This window comes from Sander vitreus, chromosome 16, assembly GCF_031162955.1.
Source record: "Sander vitreus isolate 19-12246 chromosome 16, sanVit1, whole genome shotgun sequence".
NCBI lineage: Eukaryota > Metazoa > Chordata > Actinopteri > Perciformes > Percidae > Sander > Sander vitreus.
This window is the reverse complement of record NC_135870.1, coordinates 27,535,238-27,551,377: the sequence shown is the minus strand read 5'-3', so window position 1 is coordinate 27,551,377 and position 16,140 is coordinate 27,535,238. Positions and strand designations below refer to the sequence as shown.

General features: G+C 42.2%; 1 protein-coding gene across 5 annotated transcripts in view; it reads right to left on the bottom strand.

Annotated features, from left to right (window-relative positions):
* Nucleotides 1-10,568, bottom strand: part of sptan1 (spectrin alpha, non-erythrocytic 1) — a 62,142-nt gene extending 51,574 nt beyond the window's left edge. For all 5 annotated transcript variants that reach the window (XM_078271227.1, XM_078271229.1, XM_078271230.1 and 2 more), the window contains exon 1: nucleotides 10,448-10,568. The gene's annotated coding sequence lies outside the window, so the exon portion shown is untranslated. The remainder of the gene's footprint in view (nucleotides 1-10,447) is intronic.
* Nucleotides 10,569-16,140: the final 5,572 nt, after the last annotated feature.

The window sequence follows — 16,140 nt, the reverse complement described above, 5'->3', positions numbered from 1 at the left end:
AAAAGAGGAGGCTGGTGGCCGGTTTAGCTCAGTTGGTAGAGCAGGCACACATATATAGAGGTTTATTCCTCGGCCGCAGGTTCAACTCAGACCTGCGGCCCTTTGCTGCATGTCATTCCCCCTCTCTCTCCCCTTTCATGTCTTCATCTGTCCTGTGGAAATAAAGGCCTAAAAATGCCCCCAAAAAGGAGGAGGCTGGCCTTCGCTATGCCAAATAGCCCGCAGACCCCTCTGCGTCTACGCCGGACCCTACGCCGTAACGTGACGTGCACCTCTCGAAAAATGTAACAACACGTCTCAGCGACGCACGTCGCTCAGCTGTGGCTTGGTAGCGTTGCATTTCCCCTGACTCATTTCCTGGTTCTCCTTCTCCATAAACAACATGAAATCAAGGAGAGGGTTAACTTTTCCTGCTAATGATTTCCCACCTTGGTCAGAAAACACAGGGGAGACTCTTTGTTTCTCTCACTATAGCCGCTTTCCGACCAAGTAGTTACAGGAACGTAGTTATAGGAAAAGTCCACTTCTAAACAGATCTACGAACTACTCTCCCCCAAAACCGTTTTTTCCAATTGCATTCGCACTGACGAAGTGGCCATAGGGACTGGTAGGAGGTGTAAGGGAGTGATGCAAGCATGGCAACGGTCTTTATAGCGTTAAAATCAGAGAACAAATCCACCAAAAAAAGTATGAACTAAATACTAAATCTAGTGTATATAGCATATTTGTCATAATTTAAACAAGTCTCCCGAATAGAAACGGGTATCTCTCTCTCCCCCGCCTCTGCCTGCTGCGCTGTGGACGTGTGTGTGTGTGTGTGTGTGTGTGTGTGTGTGTGTGTGTGTGTGTGTGTGAGAGAGAGAGAGAGACGGCCAGCCACCCACAGGACACGCTTGTGAAGTTTAACTCTGAAAAGACAGTTAACCACAGGTTTCCGTTAATCTTATGATGGACATGTGTTGTGATATTTAAACAAACGAACCGTCAACGGCGAAATAAAAGCCTCTTATTTACGAGACCGGTCTGAGAGACCTCCAGCTTACAGCTGGGTCTCTGAGCATGACTGGCCGAGCAACGAGCTAGCGGCCGGGGCAGGCGCCTGCTGGCTGTCGCCTCACTTCATGGAGCTTCTGAACTCCGGAAACTTTTAAGCAATCGAAATCTAAACAGTTAATTTCTCGCCTAAAACGTTGTCAGAAGTGAAATTAGTGATGAATAAGATGGCGAAAATTAGGGCTGCACGATATTTCGTTTCATTGTCTACATCGCGATGTGAGCATGCGCGATAGTCACATCGCAGGACGTTGCGATGTTGACGCTACAACTTCTTTGCTGCTTGATAAAAAAGTAAACTTTCACCGTTCTCCTTTTCCATGAAGGTGAGGCTCTCCCGTGTGTAGAAAAGTACCGTAAGCGGCAGCTGCCGCTGACACAGTGATGCACATGCTTTTCCATGGGTAGTGAAGCTACAGTAGTCAGTGTTTTATGTTCGCTGACAAACTAAATCACGTAATCGCGACATATTCCGGCCATTTTTCACCGCAGAAAGCTGCTACTAGCCAGGCTAAAGCTAACATAGTTAGCCTAAAGAAACAAGGCGTCTGTCCCAACTAATGTTATGGTTCGGAGCTGCGACACTGGAAATGTAACACTAATCTACAACAGCAGTCGGTTTCTGATATAACGTAATTTACACTGATTTGAAGTGCCCATATTATGAAAAAAACCCTTTTTCTGGGATTTGGGGTGTTCTTTTATGTCTCTGGTGCTTCCACACACATACAAACTTTGAAAAAAATACATCCATGCTGTTTTGAGTGAGATACAGTTTCTGAATGTGTCCTGCCTTCAGTCTCTGGGTGAGCTGTTCAAAATTGGCACGGCTTGTGACGTCACAAGCCGAAACGAGCTGGCTAACCGCAACCATTAGCTCGTAGCGTTAGCATGCTAACACTAATACTAACGCTAGCATGCTACCTCGTTCTCAATAGCAAAGCACTGCAACAACAACACACGAATTCACCATAATCTACAAAAGAACTACTTACATGTGCGGCCTCATTTAGAAGAAGTCTCCCGGCTAATCCTGCCTTGTAACTTACCGAAGTTGTAGAAACAGCCTCTCTTTTACTGTCTATGGAGTTAGCTGACATGATCTACATCTGAGCTACTGCACATGTGCGAGTGCAATCAAAGATAGACCCTGAACTGAAGTAGGAGCTGAAGAGTTACAGGAACTGCAGCCAGAGGGACTTAAAAATCACCAAATTGGTCCAGTCGGAACACGAGAAAAAAAAGGGTTCTAGGAATTTTATGTTCTAGGAACTGCAAAAATCCCTCCGGTCGGAAAGCGGCTTATGACTCTAGAGTCGGTACTCGCTCCGAAGCTAATCGCTGTCACTCTCTCACTTCTCCCGTGCTCTAACACACTCCCCACACACACACGCCGGCTCAACGCACACACCAGCGCACAAGTATAAACATCAGGCCACTTACGTAGGCTACGGCGAAAGCTCTGCGTGGAGCCTGCGCAGAACCATAAAACGGCTTTTAGCCTACCTTTAACCTGCCCTTTTCCTTAAGGCTCTCATTAACAAGGCCCCGGACCCCCACTGACATTGACTCTTAAACCCCCCCACCCCACCCCTAGTCACTACACTTCGCATTAACCTACATCCTGGACTATAAACTTTTCTGATTCTGAATATGCACATTGTTTATCTCTCATTACATGTTCACTCACTATGGCCCAAAAGGCAAGTGGCTGAAAAAGCTTACCAAGCTTAAATCTCACCAGGATGTGCGATTACTGATGGTGTGAACCGTCTCAAAATTGCAAAGACACAGCAAATACTTACAACCACGCCGCATCCTATCAACTCAATGTAAAGATGACTAGTCTGTTAAGAGTAGTAGATACCTTAATAACTGAGGGCTAAGCCGGTCAAATATATATGTGGTTCAATATAAAGTCTGATAGTATCTGGAATTAACTTTAATGATTTAAATTCAATATATCTGGGATGTTAGACAAAATAAGCATCAGAGCAGGGCTGCTTACATTTCTCTGACACCCCTAAATACAGCCCTGCAACTGCTGATAGCACTTTCTCCCATCTTGTATCAGTAGATAACAGCTTTCCCTCTCTTCACCTCACTGCTCCTCTGCGGGGGTTTTGTGCTCTCTCCAGGAAACACCCACACACACACTGATATCAGCCGGCAGTACAGCTGGCTTCTATTCCCTAGACGGTTGTAGTCAAATAACCCTAATTCCCTTTCTTTCATCTCTTACAGGCATATTGAAAATATAATGCTGGGTGGAAACTTAACTATGCCCGCTGCATGTGACTTTCAAAGTCCTCACCCTTCCAAAGTCCAATTTTACAGGCCCAGAACCAGCCAATGCAAAGTGACCACCTCTCTCGGTTTAGAAATTATGCAGAAAAACACGGTTGTTAGGAGCAAACCATTAAAGCAAAAATATCCTATGTTCTATATGGACTGAACCAACGTGGCAACAAAAGCTATCGCTGGACAATTACTCAAGGAACTTGAGCAACTGGAATATAAATTAATAAATTCCTCGACTCAGATTTCTCCCTCAAAGCTAACAATGCAGCCAGAAGGACTGCCCTGCTAGCTTAGCTACCACATAGCCTAAACAACTGCTGCCTGCAACTATCATAAATGGAGGGTTATTGATTCACTCCATTAAATTATTGCTCACATACTGGAAATTATGTGGACTATTCAAAAAAAAAAAAAAGCCTTTAACAAGGTTTATGTATCCTTCCTGGACATAACAGAAATCTAAACCCTTACAAATAAATGCTATATTGACAACAAACTGCTACACTGATTGAAAACACACCTTAGGATTGCAGAAGGGGGAATTGAAAAGTTTGACCCTAAATCCACGTTAATGCTTAGTTGTCTGAACACATTCCACTTAATAAATAAAAGATGCTTGTTAGCTAAGTACAGAATGTATAAAGTAATCTTTGGCAAGGCTACATCCTGATATAAGACCCTGTCTGAAAGAATACAGCATCTTTCTAATTGGTTTATAGATTGCATTGACCATCCCCAAATCTTCGGTCATCAGAGGTCCACAGAGGACCACAACAACTCCCTGTTACTATGGTGAACCATCGGTTATTTAGGGGTCATACTGACGCCATACTGGGAGGATGGAAGCTAAAGGAATTTTCAGGAAATTCGAGAGTCTCATGAGACCAGGCAAGCCTATTTCCCTACTGAGGAACAGAGGAGAAAGGATAATGATATAACAGCAATAACACATCTTTTCCTTTTTCTCAAACTGAACTTTGCAGGAAATGAGTTTATTGAAGTAGACGCATCTGAAGAAATTTTAAAATTCATATAGGCCAATATGTGCAAGTTCACAATTACTGCCAATAGATAAATCGATAACTTAAAGCAAATGTAGTTAGTCAGCAATTATTTAGCAAGATTGTAGTCTTTAGCAACCAACTGCAAGTTTTCTCCATATCTTAAATTACATTTATATAAATACAATCTACAGTAAAAGGTTATACAACAACACTGTGTCCAGTAGCCCTTGAACACACAAACTGTTAATACTTGCTGAGCTCCTGTCAAGTCAGTTAAACTAGCCATTCCCTACTAACATTAGGCTGATTATCAAGAAGTAGGCAAACTAATCTTAATGTTTCCTAAACGCTCAGATTTTTACATGCATGAATTAGGGTCTGTCCCTGATACCTTAGTCTATTCTATTTAATGGTAAGATTGCACTCTTTTCATGCAAAGAAAATCACACTCCCTAAAGACATGCAGTAAAAATCAACAAATGTCTATTTCTTACATACTGAGTGTATGAGACTCGAGTTATTCGCCAATAAGTCAGGACAGTCCTGGCCCATTATAATGGCCAACACAGACAAACACATGCACAATTCAGATCACCAGCCACTTACCCAATCCTCATGACATTCAAATTAAATCAAACATTACATCGTCATACTGAAAGATGTGTTAATAGTTTGACAGGATGAAAATAGTGAAAAAACAAATCATACACACATCAGATCAGATATTTCTAGTCTGGATCCTCAGGTTTTCTTGTATCTCGGCTGATCAGAAGGCTACATCTGAGACGAAGTCATATTATGCAGCAATGTGTACATCTGTAGTACACTCCTTCAGTCTGATAGTGATTGAAGAAGCAAAGTCTCATCTACTCCGCAGCACAGACGCATTGCACCTGCAGTGACTACGCTGTACAAAAGAGCAAGCCAAGTTGTAGCCCAGCCTATGCGTCTCTCTCTGCTTCGTAACCCTTATCCCCCCCCCCCCAGCTCTCTCCCATCCCTTTACTCAGCCAAACAACATCACTACTGCTCTACACTGTCGAATCTTCTTTCCTATACCGACTAAAAGACACACAAACAGACAGAAGTAAAGTGAGAAAAACATGGATGTTACCTTGAGTTTGGGTTTAGTAAAAGGTGACATGTTGTGTATCTGTGTTGGTTAATATGTGTAGGGCAAAACATTGATCGAACAATCAGTAAGAAGCAATCGGCAGTAGTCAGAATAAGATGCTTTTAAAAGGAAGCATTATGTTTGAAGTTCATCAAGATAATGTTTCAGCGTTCAATGCAAAGAAGAATCATTTGAGATGAAAAGAAATGTCCATACAGTCTCAAAATGTCAGGAAAGTAGTTTTTGGAAGCAGTAGAACAAGAATGAGTTAGCTGGCTGTACTGTATCTGAAGGCCCAACACACAAGCCCTAGAGACAGGGAGGGCTTTTTTTTCTTTTCTTTTTTATAACTGGGTCATGGTCACCTTGGAGTTGCAATGAAAAAAGACGTACAGATTGAGAGAAGAGAAATATGTAGGTTTGCATTCACTGGCGCACAGGCATATAGCAAAGTCAGTATAGCTGTGTTTAAATGCTGCAAGTTATCAATATTACTCAGCAGCAAAACAAAGAGGTTGATTACAAATGACTGCAGAGCTGACTTTGCAGAAACGACTGACCCCACCCTCCTTGAATGGTCTAACAACATTAGTACATGCATTGTTGTTGTGGTATGTCTACTTTGCATTACAAACATTGGCTGGAACCACAGCTAGGCTAACTAATGTACATTTCCTGTTGCAGTCCAGCTATTCAGCTAAATAATGGAATGAGCAATATTTTGAAAAAACAATAATGTAAAAGGAAATTCACTTGTTCCTTAAAGAAAATTAAAAAAAAACCTTTACTTTTACTGTCAGAGTCAGTTGTAACATGGATAACAATATTCATATGACATGTAATCAAGTGATTATTGTAATACAATCCAATTAAATAAGGCAGCGTAGAGGAACATGGTATTTGCGCTGGGAATATCTGGGAAGTATTTTAGGCGGTACAGCTCAAAGAGCTGTCCCATTTTGCTTCCATGTTTCTGTATCACAGCAACATTAGGTCAGGCTACAGCGCTTACTTATACCCTTTTCACACCGAGGGCTCAAACAGGGTTGAACTAATGTTGACTTTGTGCTTGAACCCACGTTGACGATGTCGGCTTTTGCGACCCAGGTCGATAGGTGGGTCGGACATGGGTTGATTTCAATGTGAATTGCACGTGACCAGGGTCGCTAGCAACCAGGGCCGGACAAATTATGTCATTGGTTAGAAATGGGGGCACACAGTCGGTGTTGCCACGACAACAACATAGATTTGGTCTCACTGTGCTTTAGAACGTAACCACTATAAAACAATCAGAAAAATTAAGTTTTATATCTCTGTCGCAGCACCACGGCGCTCTCTTTCCCTCTCTCACCCAAGACACATCAGCAACTTGCAGTTCAGCGGGCAGTTATCAAACAAAGAAATAGTCTTTGCTCGTTCTAAATAGAAACTAGTAGCCTACATCCTTGTTTACTACCTGCAATGGGGGAAATGCAGAGGACAATGAAGCTAAGTGTCTGTCTCCACAGTAAATCATCTGTTGAGTGTTTAATATTATTTGTCAGGGCTCTTCCTTAACTTTTTTACAATCCTCTCGGAACCGTCCCGAAATGAATGTTGTTTTTCTACATTACCTTTAACATAAATAAAACATCATTAAATGATATCATATAATCAATCATCAACCTTTTTATTTAACCTTCAGGTATTTTTGACAATTTATGGTCCACCTGGTTTTATTTTATAAAAAAAGCTTGTATAAAATCAACCGTGTTGTGCACATATAAACATCTATTAGATGATTAGACAAACTAGGCTATTAGAATATTTGTACTGCAGTGATGTCACTTGAATGTAAAAAAAAATAAAATAAAAAAAAAAATAAGTTATGGGACCATTATAACTTATGTAGTGGACAAACTATTTACATTTCTCGAAAAAAGGTCCAGACGCTTTTGACAAGACGTAAACAAGCTTTTGATTGGTCGGAATGATCTCCCAGAGCACCATGGGAGGAAAAAAATGGCGGTTGGCATCAAAGCTAGCAGCGATAAACGACCGAAAATTCATTAATTATGGACATAACGTTTATCAATCTTGGATGTAAGAGTTTGGATTTATTGCACCCCGGAAAATGCTGGCTTTCCAGGATGGATAAAAAAAAACTTCTGTAAGGGCTATGAAATCAGAGGAACAGCACAAGTGTTAGCTTTTAGCTGCAGAAAATGGTATGTTTCAACTCGTTATAAAAGTAATATTATTACAATTATTAAGTCATTAATAAGAAACAACATATGTTGCAGCAAAGTGTTTCCGTTTCAGCTCAATGTGAGAGCCTTTACTGCGTTTTGCTGTCATTTACTGTCACGCTGCTTTCTCTCCACCGTTTAGCTAAGCTAAGGTCCCAAGGGGTATGATTTTGTTTAGAATTATACACGTGATTATTGGTCGGACTGTTGAGCTTAAGCTATGCTAGCAGCAACTCTCACTTGTTGCAAAAGCAACTCCAAACAGCCTAGGCTGTAGCTGACTCAAACTATATCCATGGGCTCAAGCAAGAGAAAGTGAAAATGCTTGCGTTTCTGCCCGACAAACCCGTTGATTAAATAACCATTTTTGCCCACTATCCCCCTACCCCCACTATATATATTTTTATTATTATTTACATTTTTTGTTGTTGGAACTTGTCCCTATACATTCTGCAATAAAAATGACAAGGGGGGGATACAGTTAGAAAAGAACCTAAGTAAAGAAGTAGTGAGGACTATTTTTCCGCTTCAAAAACGCCTTGTTGGAGCAAAACAAAAACTATTTGAGAGAGACAACTATATTGTTAATCGCAATTATTTCTGAGACAATTAATTGTACACCAACATTTGGAATTGTTACAGCTCTATGAACAAAGTTGTCACAATAAGCTGTGACAAGTGTGTGTGGATGAAGCATTAAGTTGTTCAATTTAACTAATTTAGTAGCTAGCTAGCTAGCTTGTTAATTCCCCCATGCTTCATGCTAGACTTAGCCTGGCTCCGCCCTCCTACGTACTTCCGCTCAATTTTCATTTTCCTTCAGTACGTCGTCTGGGTTTGCGGTATATTCACAGGTTTTCTACGGCCAATCAGCGAACAGAGGGAGTGGCTAAGAACGATGACGTTGAGGTTTTGCGCTAGTTTGAGTTGTAGTTCTGTAATGGCGGCGTAGAAAGATGCGAGCGAAGCCATTCGGTCCGTTGTGGCAACGCTGCCGAATATCCAGACGTTAAAGCCCGAGCAAGAACAATCTTTGCTGAGTTTTGTTGGTGGCCATGACGTTGTGGCCCTCCTCCCCACAGGGTTCGGGAAAAGTTAGATTTTCCAGCTCGCTCCGTTAGTGGTGAAGGAGTTGGCAAAGGCGAATGCTAGCGATGCAAAGCAGACGTTACGACCAAACGTTAGCGATTGGTTATGGCAGATCCAGAGTGGCTCTGGGCAGATCCAATAGTTTTAAACTTCAACAGAGTACCCGCCTTCAAGGAAGTTAACACTTGTCAATGGAGAGTGGCTAGATGAAATGAAATGTACGAGAGTCTGGTGAGACCAGGCTATGCTACACTGCCACCACAAAGATAAAACACTGCGGCCATTTCATTAGAATGAAATGACAAAGTGAATAAAAGCTACAAAAAGTAACAAACCAAATTGAAATCCCTCGACTCGTCCGTGAATATTATTTTTGCCTGAATAATGTCAGATAGATAGATTTTCATCTGCAATAAAGACTACAACTCCCATGAGCCATCTCCATGCCTGGATTCCAAGCTTGGAGCTCTGCAACAGGACGCTATTTGGTTAATCACTATCTTGTAGACTGTATGCAGCTTTCTATTTGAATTTCTTTGAAGAGTGGAGGGGCAGTTGGAATGTGAAGAACTTGGCACCACCCTGACATAGCCAGCTGCCTGGACGGTCAGTTGCTGAGGTGTAAAATAGCGCTTTCACGTTATCACAAAGCCAGCTGTTTTTACTGTCCACACCCGTATTTATGCAAACTATAAACTATCTTCATGTAAAGTACATTCCGTCACAGTCTGCTGGAAATACCAAAGTGTTTTCATAGCATTGTTCCACTCCTTAAAAACATGTAGGTCTAACACTAGCAACTGACAATTAGTCAAAGCTGCCTCACATATTGTTCATTCAACTGATAATATCCGTCCATCAGAGGATGTGTAACGTGAAATGTCACGTTACACTCATTCACACTGCATTTATATAATTGTAGAGTAATAAGAGGACAGAGAGCTGAGGCCATATGTCCAAAGGCTGCACTGGGCGGCGGCTCTCTTTCAGCCATGGCCGACAAAGCTAACGTGACGTTAGCCACCTACATAACCTTGCCATTTTTTATTCCAGTGGTATTTCATTTATAGATTCAAAACACACAATGTACAAACTGTGATTGAAGACATATTTCAATGAATATTGGTGAATCCGAATTTGCTAAATAAAGTTACGTTGTTAACTAACTAGCGGATTACGCTAGCAGCTCGCTTACATGAACATTTTACTTACGTTAACCAGCATTATCATAACGTTATCGTTTCAGTTTCCAGGGATAATCATAATAGTTATGTTAGCTGACGTTAAATATACCGACTTATGAATGTTTGAATGCAACGCAGGTAACGTTAACGTTAAATGTAACGTTATGTCAATGCAAACTGGTGTCATTTGGTAGGGTGGCTTATAGATCATATCTAACGTTAACCCACAGACAGCTTTAGAACCAAACTAGCAAGCATCGTTATTTCAAGTTACCATACTGTAATAAGCATTCAACAACAAGAAAGCTTGTAGCTAACGTTAGCTAACGTTAGCCACCGAGCTAGCAAACCCGTAGCAGTCAGGGAACACAAATTGAATTAGGAACAGGGCAACTTGTACGGTCTAGCTACATGAGAAATTAATCTGTTTAAAAAAGGCCAATTCGTACATAAAAATGTAAGCATTTTTCATACCTTGGTCTGTTTTCGAAAGAGCTTACGAATGTGAGACTGTGTGGTTATTCAGACGGATCGACGACGAAGGATGCGAGACTGCTCTGCTCTCTGGGATGGCTGTTTCTTTTCTTTTCTTTTTTTTTAACCAAATGTGACGTAATTTTCTGCAGCTCTACGGGAAAAAACGATGAATACCGGAAGTACCCGAAACTCTCAGATCATTACATGCTCAACATAAAATTAGTTTGGCCTACTACTTCAGTTTATTTTACCCCGATTGTCATATTCCAGCCTAATGTTAAGCGATACTAGTTGTTGTGGCACAAATCAGCAATCATTGAATATCACAATCAGCTTTATTGACCAGGTAAGTCTACACAAACAAAGAATTTGACTCCGGTTTTGGTTACTCTCAATGTACTTGCACATACAAAATCAAACAAAGACAATAAAAGCTGAACAAGGTAAACATTAATATTGACTATTATATATATATATATATATATCTTCTTTTCTGCATGTGTAATGGGCCAAAGTTCACATTTATTTATATTTAAACAAAGACCTGATGCTGCAGAAAATATTTGAATGTGTTTAATTGCAACAGGAATTAGGATTGAATCTTTCAAAAAAGTGGAGTGTAATCACTTTGTCTGTCGGCAAGAAATACCTTGAATATCCTTTGATATTACTTTCAAGAAGTAACATTGTAGAGTGGGGCAGCAAGGAGAAATAAATAAGGAGAGACAGGGCAGCCTTCACAAACACTTTGAGGTAACTGAAAACGAGGTGAGGTACCATATTTAAGTGTGATTGAAGCAGTACTATTTGAGTTAAGTGTTTTTTGTTGAGATCAAAATGAAAGTCGAGTTTAAAGATGGTGGTGGTCGGAGCAAGGCACTGAAAGTAGGGAGATGGGAAGTAGGGAAAGGGCCATTGGCCCCCACCACTTTACACCCCTGGCCCGATTTTGCATCACAGCTGGTGTGATCGCATTGCAAGATGGTCTCTCGCTTAATCCTGTGATGGAGGGTTTTAGAACTGAAAGCTGGTGCTTGACATTTTTAGACTAAACTAGATGGACTCTAGTTATGCTAGAACCACACCCATCTTCAAACTCAGCTTTCATTTGGATCTCAACTACACATCTGTTAAGTTTTGTGACTGTATCTTGCACAGTTATTGGGCCCAGGGGCGTAAAGTAGAGGGGTCAAGGCCCATACTTGCGGTGCCCTTATTTGGAAGATGATTTTTTTTTGGCTTTGCTTTCCTTTATAGGACAGATTAAGTCAGAAAAGTGGGAGAAAGAGGGGGATGAGATGCAGCAAAGGGCCGTAGATCGGAACCCATCCCGCAGCCGCTGCAACAAGTACATGGGACGCACGCTCAACCAGGTAAGCTAACCAGGCACCCCAACACGACCTTCATTTTGATCTCAACTACAAACCTGTATATAGTTAATGACGCACGATTGTGACACTATTGCAGTGACAAAATCCGTCCGCAGACAGATAGACAGACACACCTATAAGCACCTAGCAAGTATTCAAAACCACCTCTGTGGTAGTTACAGTAGGTGTCTCCAGGACCACATTTTGTCATGACAGACAGACAGACAGACACACAGACACAGACACACACACACACACACACACACACACACACACACACACACACCTGAAAACAATACCAGTGTCACGGCTGGTAATTATCAAAACAGTAGTCTATAACGTCGATGTTCCACTTCCGGGATGGCTCCAATGCCCCAGGAAATTCAATCAAATGCATGTCTTTTCGCCAATGTCCGTTTCCTTCCGCTTTCTTTGTGTTGGAATTTTAAACTCCGGTGGATTTATGAGGACTATGGTTAACTGCAGAACGCACTGTAACTTTACCAATAAATTGACTATCAATGACTATCCATTATTAATGCTAAGCATTTTATCCCTTACCTAGTCTTTCTACAACCATTAGTGTTATCTGTGAGAATTCCTTCAGCAGCCGACTACAACGAGGATTTATCAGACACACAGATACATCATTTGTGCACGAGCCGTTACATACAGTACATTATTTTGCCTGCCTCATTTCAATTTTTAACTGCCCTCTCCTGATGTTTAGTAAAAATTTACATTTAGCATTTAAAGGGACACTTCATCTTACATGTGAATTTCAACAAGTCTTCTTAAGATGAACACTACAGAGATGAGGCTGCTCATAGACAGTAAACTAGAGACCATCTTGTGATGGGATTACACAAGTTGTGATGCCAAATCAGCCCTGGGGCTGTGTGGGAGGCAATGGCCCCATCCCTACTTTTAACCCCCCTTTTTCTGGTGCCCTTACTCTGACCACACCCATTTTCAAATTTGATCTCAACTACACAACTGTAAAGTTTGGATGACAAACAAATGCCTACATACAGACTCAGTCACCAATTGTATGTCAATGGACCAACACCAAAAAGTGTTATGTCAATTTGTCTCTTTGTAACACTTTCTCTATCGTATCTCTCCACAGAGTTACATATTCCATATGTACGGGGGACTGACTGACTGGGGCAGTTGACGTGAATATCACTTCAAGATACACCACTTCGTGGCCCATGCTCGGGCATAAAAGGCCCAGGTGTGCATGGGTTCACTGATTTCCACTGTGTAACACGAGACGTGTGAGCACTTGAAAGCTACAAGTCAGAGAAAGGAAGATTCTTACATCCACTTACCTTGTGTGAGAGCTGGTCTACGAGCCCCTCTCAGGATTTCTTGTCTGCCTTTCCTCACTTGTGTTGATGTCAAAAATGTGTAAAAAGCTGAAACTACCTCAGGGATGTGTACTTCCAATACCAATCTGGCAAGTTCTCTGAGATTTGGCTTCGAGGGCCAGATATTGAGTCTCAGGTTCTGCCTTTCACTAGCTCCCTGGACCTCAGCACAGTATGGATGCAGCCATTGCACTCATAGGCAGAGAGGTCATCATGTCATTGTCAGGAAGGGGGGCTGGGCTCGCCTGTCCTGTGCAAACTGGCGACCAAGCTGTAGCTGTGGGCACATCCCCTCTTCTAAGAGCATTGCATGTGCTGGGGCTGCTAACTCAGGAGTGGGACGCTCTGGCTCACCTGTGGTCTCAGGGTCTGCTTTGCACCTTTCCTCCCTTCACTCTCCTCCGGCCTCTTCTTTGAGAATCAAGGCTGATGGATTGAGGCTACATCTGGTGGCTCTTCTTTGGATCCACATTATATGGTTTTCGGCTATTCCTCTACTCTTGGACGAGATGCTGTGGTGCACCTGCTCCGGAGGGACTTGCTGTCTCTGGTGCGCGGGAGCCTGTTCCGCCCCTTCCCAGCAGGGCTGAGGCTGGTGGCTTGGCCCCTGGTCCTGGCTTTGGGCTTGCCAGAGCTGGTGGTAAGGACAGTGCAAGAGGCCCGGGCCCCATCCAAATACTAGGGCGGCCACATGGTACAAGCTTACCAGGTGGTTCCCTACTTTGCGATGGCACGGGTTATCCTGTCGTTTATGCCGACCCAGCTGGCGGCAGGAATGTCAGCTATACCCTGTAAGGAATGTTGGCAGTGATCAGGGCAGTGTGTGCTGGTGCTTTCACACTGAAAGAACATAACTGTTCCTGGTTTCTCAGAGGCTTCCAGGGGCCAGCAATCTATAAGGCCAGACCTTTTGTCCCTTTTTGGTGCTTTTCTGCTCTGTCTCCTCGCTGGGTGTCTTACAGTGTCCCCCATAAATATGGAATATGTAACTCTGTGGAGAGATAGTCTCGACACGATAGAGAAAGTTCGGTTAAAAGGTAACCTTGTTTCTCTGAGTGAAGAGACTATCTCTCCAGGGCAAGGCCGCTCAGATACCGTTTCAATCAATGAAAATCAGTGAACCCATGCACACCTGGGCCTTTTATGCCCGAGCATGGGCCATGTGATATCCATGTCAACTGCCCCAGTGGGTCAGTCCCCTGTACATATGGAATATATAACTCTGTGGAGAGATAGTCTCTTCACTCAGAGAACCAAGGTCAACTTGTAACCGGACGATATGACACATACAAAATAAGAGCAAAAATGACAAGTGCACTTAATCTTCAGTTTGACTCGGGTTTTGTTTTATTGATGTTTTTAAGTTACCCATAGTGGATATAAATTATTCTGTTATTAAATACACTCTATGAACAAGCAACAATGATTCCACTAGTCTAGTATGTGAAACGGAAAACTCAAAATTATTGTTTTGACACACTGTTTTGTCTTGTGCCATGCCAGCCAAAGGACAGAGATAGCACCAAAGTTTTCAGCTCCATACAATCAAAGAGCTTGGATCATTTAAAGGTATAATATGCAGTGCTTCCCTCAAAAATCAATGTATAGACTAATACAAAAGTACAAAAGTATTATAAAAGTAAATACAAAAGTAATCACTTTAACAATCTATATCATAATTACTTATCACCCACTAGTAAGGTGTGGTGGTGTCTGTTACCACTGTATCTGTCGACATTTTCTCTTTTCTCCTTATTTAGGTGAGTATGTGTGTCAACAAAGAGCCTTTAGACCCCATGTGGGTGTGTAACCCCCAGCCAATAACAGCGTGCAGGTTGTGCAGCCTGTTCTCATTCCCAACTGTTGCTTTGCCCCTCAGCAACACACAAGTCTAACTGTCACAGACAGAGAAACATCCAGGATGAAGCTCTGCATTTATTCACGATCTGGCAGTGCTGCACCTTTTCACGGTGAGTGAGTTAATTTGTTCTTAAGAACATAAAAGCCATGCATCAATCCAAAATGATTGTTTTAATACACTGCTTTGTATGGCACTCCCTGTCTTCATCCTCTCTACCTCACTCGACCACTGCTGTGTTCTCTCTCACAACACTGTGCTTACACACAGTAAAGTGATACTCACTACATATTAAAAAAAAAAATACATGGAAATCATACGAATTACAGTGCTTAACTTTTCATATCTTTTCGCACGTATGGATCATGAGAACAGGCTGCTTCCTGCGTCCAATGTTTAGCTGCTGCCACTCTCGCGAGGGAGGGTGGAGTGCAATTTGATTTCGCCCTGCAGCTCAGGCTGGAAACCTGTACGTCAGGGGCGATTCTAGGATCCGACCTTAGGGGGGCTCAGCCCCCAAAGAGAATGTGACACGGATATAGTGCATGCAAAAGTGTTAACCCCCCGCTGCTAAATAAGTAATTTCATTAGCTGATAATCTCTGAACTCAACCACCTCCGATTGGTCAAAACTATGTTTCTGTTAACCCTTTCCTTGACTGGGTTACAGGTGCAAAGCATTGGCTACAGCGACAAAGGATATTAAACCTGTAACTAGCCCTTTAAACCTGTAATTGTTTATCCTCTGTCACTAACAGACAAGTTTGCAACTCTAACTTTAAGCACCAAAATTGATTAAATTATTATATTTTTTAGGGGGGCTGAAAATCTAAAATCGCCCATGCTGTACGTTTATCTATCCTGTTTCCGTTCCAATTTTGCAGGGACAAATCACAAACTGGCTTATCCACCTGGCGTGCTATTGGCGGGTTTAACACGATGACAATAGAGAAGCGACCAAGCAGCTTCTTGTTTACATTCAACATAGCGGCCTCCGAAGCGCAGCAACCCGTTGATGCCGCTGTCACTGCTACGTCACCCGGATCGTTGGTCTGATTGGTTGAAGGACTATCCAATTGCGTACAGAGTC